This window comes from Acomys minous, assembly GCF_964271855.1.
Source record: "Acomys minous genome assembly, chromosome: 4".
NCBI classification, from domain to species: domain Eukaryota; kingdom Metazoa; phylum Chordata; class Mammalia; order Rodentia; family Muridae; genus Acomys; species Acomys minous.
The window spans coordinates 11,063,709-11,069,545 of record NC_140486.1 but is presented as its reverse complement, the minus strand read 5'-3'; the positions used below and the strand labels follow the sequence as shown (position 1 = coordinate 11,069,545).

At 47.7% G+C, this 5,837-nt stretch overlaps 1 long non-coding RNA gene across 1 annotated transcript; it reads left to right on the top strand.

The window, feature by feature from the left end:
• The first annotated feature begins 214 nt into the window (after nt 1-214).
• LOC311596028 lies at nt 215-2,605 on the top strand. The gene is made up of 3 exons (XR_014778673.1): nt 215-341; nt 2,175-2,209; nt 2,506-2,605. It is a non-coding gene; the product is annotated as an uncharacterized lncRNA (long non-coding RNA).
• Nucleotides 2,606-5,837: the final 3,232 nt, after the last annotated feature.

Here is a 5,837-nt window from a genome sequence, read left to right as displayed (position 1 = left end):
AGTGGCCCATAACCAGGCTTAATGAGATCATCCCCAAAGGAATTTTATAAGGGACAATCCCTTTAGCTAGGCAGATGAGAGTTCAGCTGTGTATGCAAGGGAGTGTCTGGGGGGAGGGGAAGCAAAGGGCCCATGATGCACTACTCCTGGGGTGAGTGGGTGGTCAGAGTGGGGGTGCTAGGGAGGGTGGGGATGATAGCCAGAGAGGTGGGATGTGGGAGACATGATGGTTGGCTGCGCTGGGGAGTACAGAAGCACGCAGCCTTGTGGCTTCAGAAGTTTGCCAGGAGCCGACAGGAAACCTGACTCCAATCCTCGCTCCACTGCTCCAGAGCACCCAGGTCAGTTCTAAAGGACAAGGACAAGAGCTTCCAAAGCTTGAGATGTGAATCTCAAGCTGTGACCTTTTCCCTTTCCTAAATATGGCGGTACCAGTGTCTAGCACAGTGGAGCTTGCCTTCCAAGCAGGAAAAAGAGAATGTTTTTTTTTTCCCCTGCTCTTGAAAACTGATTCCCTCTGTAACCAGGAGCCAAGCCAGCTGCTGTCAGTGGGCAGCCCAGCAGATGGGTCAGGAGGCACCCAGGATGAGTGCCCAGCTCTCTGTGCTTCCTGTGTCTGTGCAGTAGCCACTTCAGCATCACAACTCTGGAGGTGGGGGGGTGGGGGGGTGTGAGTCTAGGCCATCCCCTGGCTTACAGGTGGGTAACTGGGGGCTAGGGGGAGGGGACCGCTGATAAAGGCATCTCTGGCTCCTGGCTCCCAGGCTGTATAGCAAGTGCCCCATCTCTCAGATGAAGCCAGAAATCCCTTAGCAGAATTCCTGGGTTGGAAGAGCCATGCCAGGGCCACTTGGCACTGCCTTTAGCTCTCAGAAGCTGAGATCAAGGTGTAGAGTAGGGGCAGCAGCCTAGAGCCCACAGGGACTTTGCTGAGGAAAGACCCCACCCCCACCCGCCTGGAGATTCCTTGGGCTGTTGGCAGAACTCTTATTCCCTTGCTGGTGGTCTGCTGGATGTGACCACAGGTAAAGGCTGCCCATGAGTGCTCAGCTACCTCCCACAGTCCTCCCACAAATATTACATACTTATTACATATTTATTCACTTAAGCCAGGACCTTTACCATTGGGCTACACTTCTAATGCCACGACAACTCTTGACTTCGCTGTATTCTGTTGGTTATCTGGAAGAGAATTGAATCCTCCGACTGTGAGCCAACAACAGATTTTCTCCCCTAAGTCGCCTCTTGTCCGTATTTGGTTACGGAAGCAAAAAAATAGCTAACACAGCCAGGCGTGGTGGCGCATGCCTGTAATCCCAGCACTCGGGAGGCAGAGGCAGGTGGATCACTGTGAGTTCGAGGCCAGCCTGGTCTACAAAGTGAGTCCAGGACAGCCAAGGCTACACAGAGAAACCCTGTCTCGAAAAACCAAAAAAAAAAAATAGCTAACACACATGCCTGGGCCAGGAGCACCGGAACAATGTGGGAAATCGTGTCTTACAAACAAAACAGGAAAAAACAATAGCTGAATACAGGGTCTATTCGGAGAATAGCTTCATGTTTGTGTGATTATGGAGGCTGAGAAGTTCCAAGGCAGGTACCTGCACTACAGTCCATGTCCAAAGACCTCAAAACCAGGTCTTAGCATGAAGGTGAATGCCTGAGAACTCACAAGGACATGGCTTAAAGGCCAGAGATCCTGGAGCTCTTGTCTGGTCCATGGTAGAAGGAAACAAGCATTGTATGGGGGGGGGGGGCAGATGACTATGGCCTTTCAACTTCTCTAGAAATGTCTTTACAGTTACTCTCAGTTCCCTAGGTACTTACTTAATCCAGTCCAGCTGATTTTTAAACTGAACCATTATTAGATCCTACTCATAGTAAAAAAAAAAAAAAAGGGGGGGGGGGTGTCACTGAGCCTTAGGGCCACCTTGGGATCTACCCATCACACCCTCCATCACATGGATGGTCAATGAGCAAGATAAGACAGAGAGCCTGGCTTCATAATAGGAATGGGTTCCCAGGGCCAGCTCTGTTTCACAAGATTCTAGAAAGCAAGTACTCACTCAACTCAGAATGCCCCAGTGAGGTTTGGGTCAGCACCACTCCTCATAGGTGTTGGTGGCCAGATTGTTCAAACCTACTCCATTTGGTTTTTTCTCTCTTTCTTTCAGTGTTGAGGATGGCACTTGGGGCCCGTGTGTGCCAGGTAAGCCCTCCCTCCGCCCCTTGAGCTCTCTCTCTCTCTCTGAAGTCCTCATGACAAACAGACCCCGACCAGACCACGCCACATACTGTCTGATGAGCTATGAAACTCTTTGGGTTTTGAGAGCTCTGGGGGCTTTGGAAATTCCAGCAAGGAGATGTGACCGTGTAGAAACTGATGCTCAGCGTGTCCTTACCATAGGCCAGATGCAGGCCAAGGAGCTGCAGGCTCAGTTCTAAGAGGAATACAGTTCTACTATGTCAGCCATTCTCCCCGTGTCTCCCCTCTGCCCTTCGCAGCCCAGTAGACTCTGCACTCTGAACTTGGAAGCAAGAGGAGGCTACAGAGAGCCCAGCTCTTTATTTTACATTTGCATCATCATCATCATCATCATCACCACCCCATCATCACCATCACCATCACCATCATCATCCTTGACAGGGTCTCACTATGCTCCTCAGATTGACCTAGAATTTGCTATGTAGTCCAAGCCAGTCTTGAACTCACAGAGGTCTGCTTGTCTCTTCTCTATGTTTGTGATGTTTGTGTGGGCCATAGGATTGAACCTAGGGCCTAACACATGGTAGGTAAGTGCTCTACCACCTAGGTATACCCCAGCCTTTTTATTTACCTTTTAAGAAACCTGTGCTAGCATCTAATTTATATAATACACAATGGGTTTTGGTTGACGTTTTCCTACGTGTATATAATGTATTTTAATTATATTCGCCCTCTCTGCCCTCTCTGGTCCCCACCGACGCCCTTTCTCTCCCACCTGCTACTTCCACTTTCAGGTCTCGTTTTCTTTTTTCCTAACTAGTGTAACCAGGTTTACTTACAGGAGCATGGACAACTTGTTAGTGTGCACACCACTGAAGGAAGCGTCCCTCCCTCTCCAGCAACCACCCTACTTAAGAACCCATAAAGAAGGGAGGCTCTCATGACCCCGCCCCATGTCAGAACGGTCCAGTCCTCTGCAGGTCATCAGCTGCTGGGAGTACTGTACCTGTCATCCTGTGCCTGGAACACACTGGAACACAGTGCTCCTCACCGCTCAGCCTCCTCCCTCGGCCCCTTTTTTTTGGCTCTTCAGTTCTTTCTGCCATCTCTTCTACGGTTTTCCTAAGCCTTAGAGAGGGTTCCTTTTACTTTCTATTTTGAAACAGGCTGCCATTAAACTGTCCAGGCTGGCCTGGAACTCAGAGCCTCCTGCCTCAGCCTCCTAGGGTTACAAACTGAGCTGCCAGGCATGGCTCTGCCTCTCTCTTGCTTCTCTTTTCCAAAGCGGTTCAAGCCTCATACTTAGAGACTGTCAGGCTTTGACAGAAACACTCCAGAAACAAAAATCAACCAAATAAAAACCCGACACTGGAAGTGGATCTCCGAGTCCAGGCTGGGTAGAAGCCTGGATGCGTGGCCTATGGGAGCATCAAAGGCAAGCTCTGTAGGCTGTGTTTAAACAAACTGAAATTTGGCCACATGGCAAAAAATTTCCCCTCCAGTTGAGGGAAAGGGTATCCTGGCTGGGGCCACCCCTGCATGTGCTGCCAGCTAGCCTTTGCACTGTAGCTAGAGCAAGCCTGTTTCTTTCCAGCCGTGGAGTAGCCATTGCTTAAACAGCTGTTGCTCAACCAATGCTCCTGACTGAACCTCCAGTGTGACCTTAACAGGCGGCATGTCTGCAGATGCTCTAGGTACCAGCGCCCATGGGTCTCTGTGCAGCTAACATCCAAAGATGCTCTAGGTACCAACGCCCATGAGTCCCTGTGCAGCTAACATCCCAGGGTGGGGGGTAGGGGGGCAGCGTGGTTTGGGAAACTCTGTGACCTAGTTTGTTTTGACAGGCATCATGTTCCATTGTGTTGTCCTCCATTAGGACCAGAGTTTCATGGTAAACTGGTAAAATCCCAGATCTCTAGTAGAACAATGGATTGATTGCTGCACTTGTATTGCTGCTATATTGTGCTGTTCCTCCATAGACTTTTCTGGACTGAATTTGTCCTTTTTTGTTTGTTTGTTTAGAGATAAGCAAGGGGATAACAACTGAGATGTAATCTGAATAAATTAATTTTTTAAAAAAAGAGACATTCAAGTGAAATGAAGGGGGGGGGGGAAAGCATTTTAAAGTGATGACCGCCCCCTGGTGTCTGAAATTATGTCTGCCACTGCCTTCGCCTTTCAAGTGTGATCTCAGACAAGGAGTCATGAGGCTGAGAACTGCTGAGATAGTTTCCTGAGTTACTGGAGTGGGTGGTAACAATTTTCTGTGCTTACTGGAGTAACAGAGAGATATTAGTAGATGATTGGCCAGGTCATTTCAAGAATACACTTTTGAGGTTAGGGAATATTTTGTTCGATCTAGTGTTTTATCCTAGTGCCTTCCAGAGTGCTGGCATGATACAAAATAACCGCTCAATGACTGGCTAAATGCAGGATTGAACTGGTCCCCCTGTCCTTTTTTAAAACCTTATTTTGATGTCTCTCCACAGATTTTTTAAAGGTGTTTGGAAAAAATCTACATTTATTTTTAAAAATTGTCAAAATTAGAATAGATTCATTTCCTTAATGTGACAGAACCAGACTTAAAGCAAAATGTATTCTGTAGAATATTTTCTGCTTAACTCAGGAGCATTTATCTCTCCCCTTTGGCAGATGTATGTCCCAGTGACAGCTCTATGTTCCTGCTACATAATCTTGACAGCCCATCCACTGGGTGAGAAGACTGTGCTTATGTGAGAGAAAAGTTCTAGTGCAGATCAGGAGAGATGGCTCAGGTGCTAAGAGCCCTCGCTGCACCAGTTGCAGAGCACTTGCTTCCTAGCACCATGTTGGGCAGTGGCCAACTGCAGCTCGTCTTCTGCTACTTTGTGGGTTCTTTTTCCCCCACCCTAACGCTAGATAGGAGAGAAGAAAAAAAAAAAAAGAATAGAGAGGAAAGGAAAGAGAATATAGCCCGTGAATAAAGCCAGGGGTCTGACTCAGGGTGACATTATCATTAGATTACTTCCTGCTGATTACAGGTGTCGAGTTCCTTAGTGCAAGTTTGATTTTGCTGTCAGGATATCTGATTTCCTCTTCTTGTTACTTCTTTGTGAAACTACTTAGCAAACCTGATCAACAACAACCAACAGCCAACCAACAGCCAACTAACAGCCCACCAACAGCCAACCAACAGCCCACCAACAGCCGACCAACAGCCGGCCAACAGCCCACCAACAGCTGACTGACCAACAGCCCACCAACAACCCAATATACCTCTTGGGCCCTAGCATTTATATACCCTCCAAAAAGTCCCTGGAATTCCAAATGTCACACAATTGCAAAAACTAGCCTCGGCTGGCAAAGTTAGGTCCCTGCTATAGCATAAGGCAAATCAGAGTCAGCTGCTGTGAAGCAGTCCCATATATTCCTGGGATTAATATGAAAACATATTCTTATAATATTTCTATATTGTTAAAGAAACCAAAGCCACTACACACAACCATCTTTAACTCGTGCTCCAGAGGACCCGAAGCCTCTAACCTTTGAGAGAACCTACACACATAACCCACATACTCACACACAGACACACATTCACACACACAACTAGAAATAATAAAAATAAATAAATCCAAGCTGGGCATATTGGTAC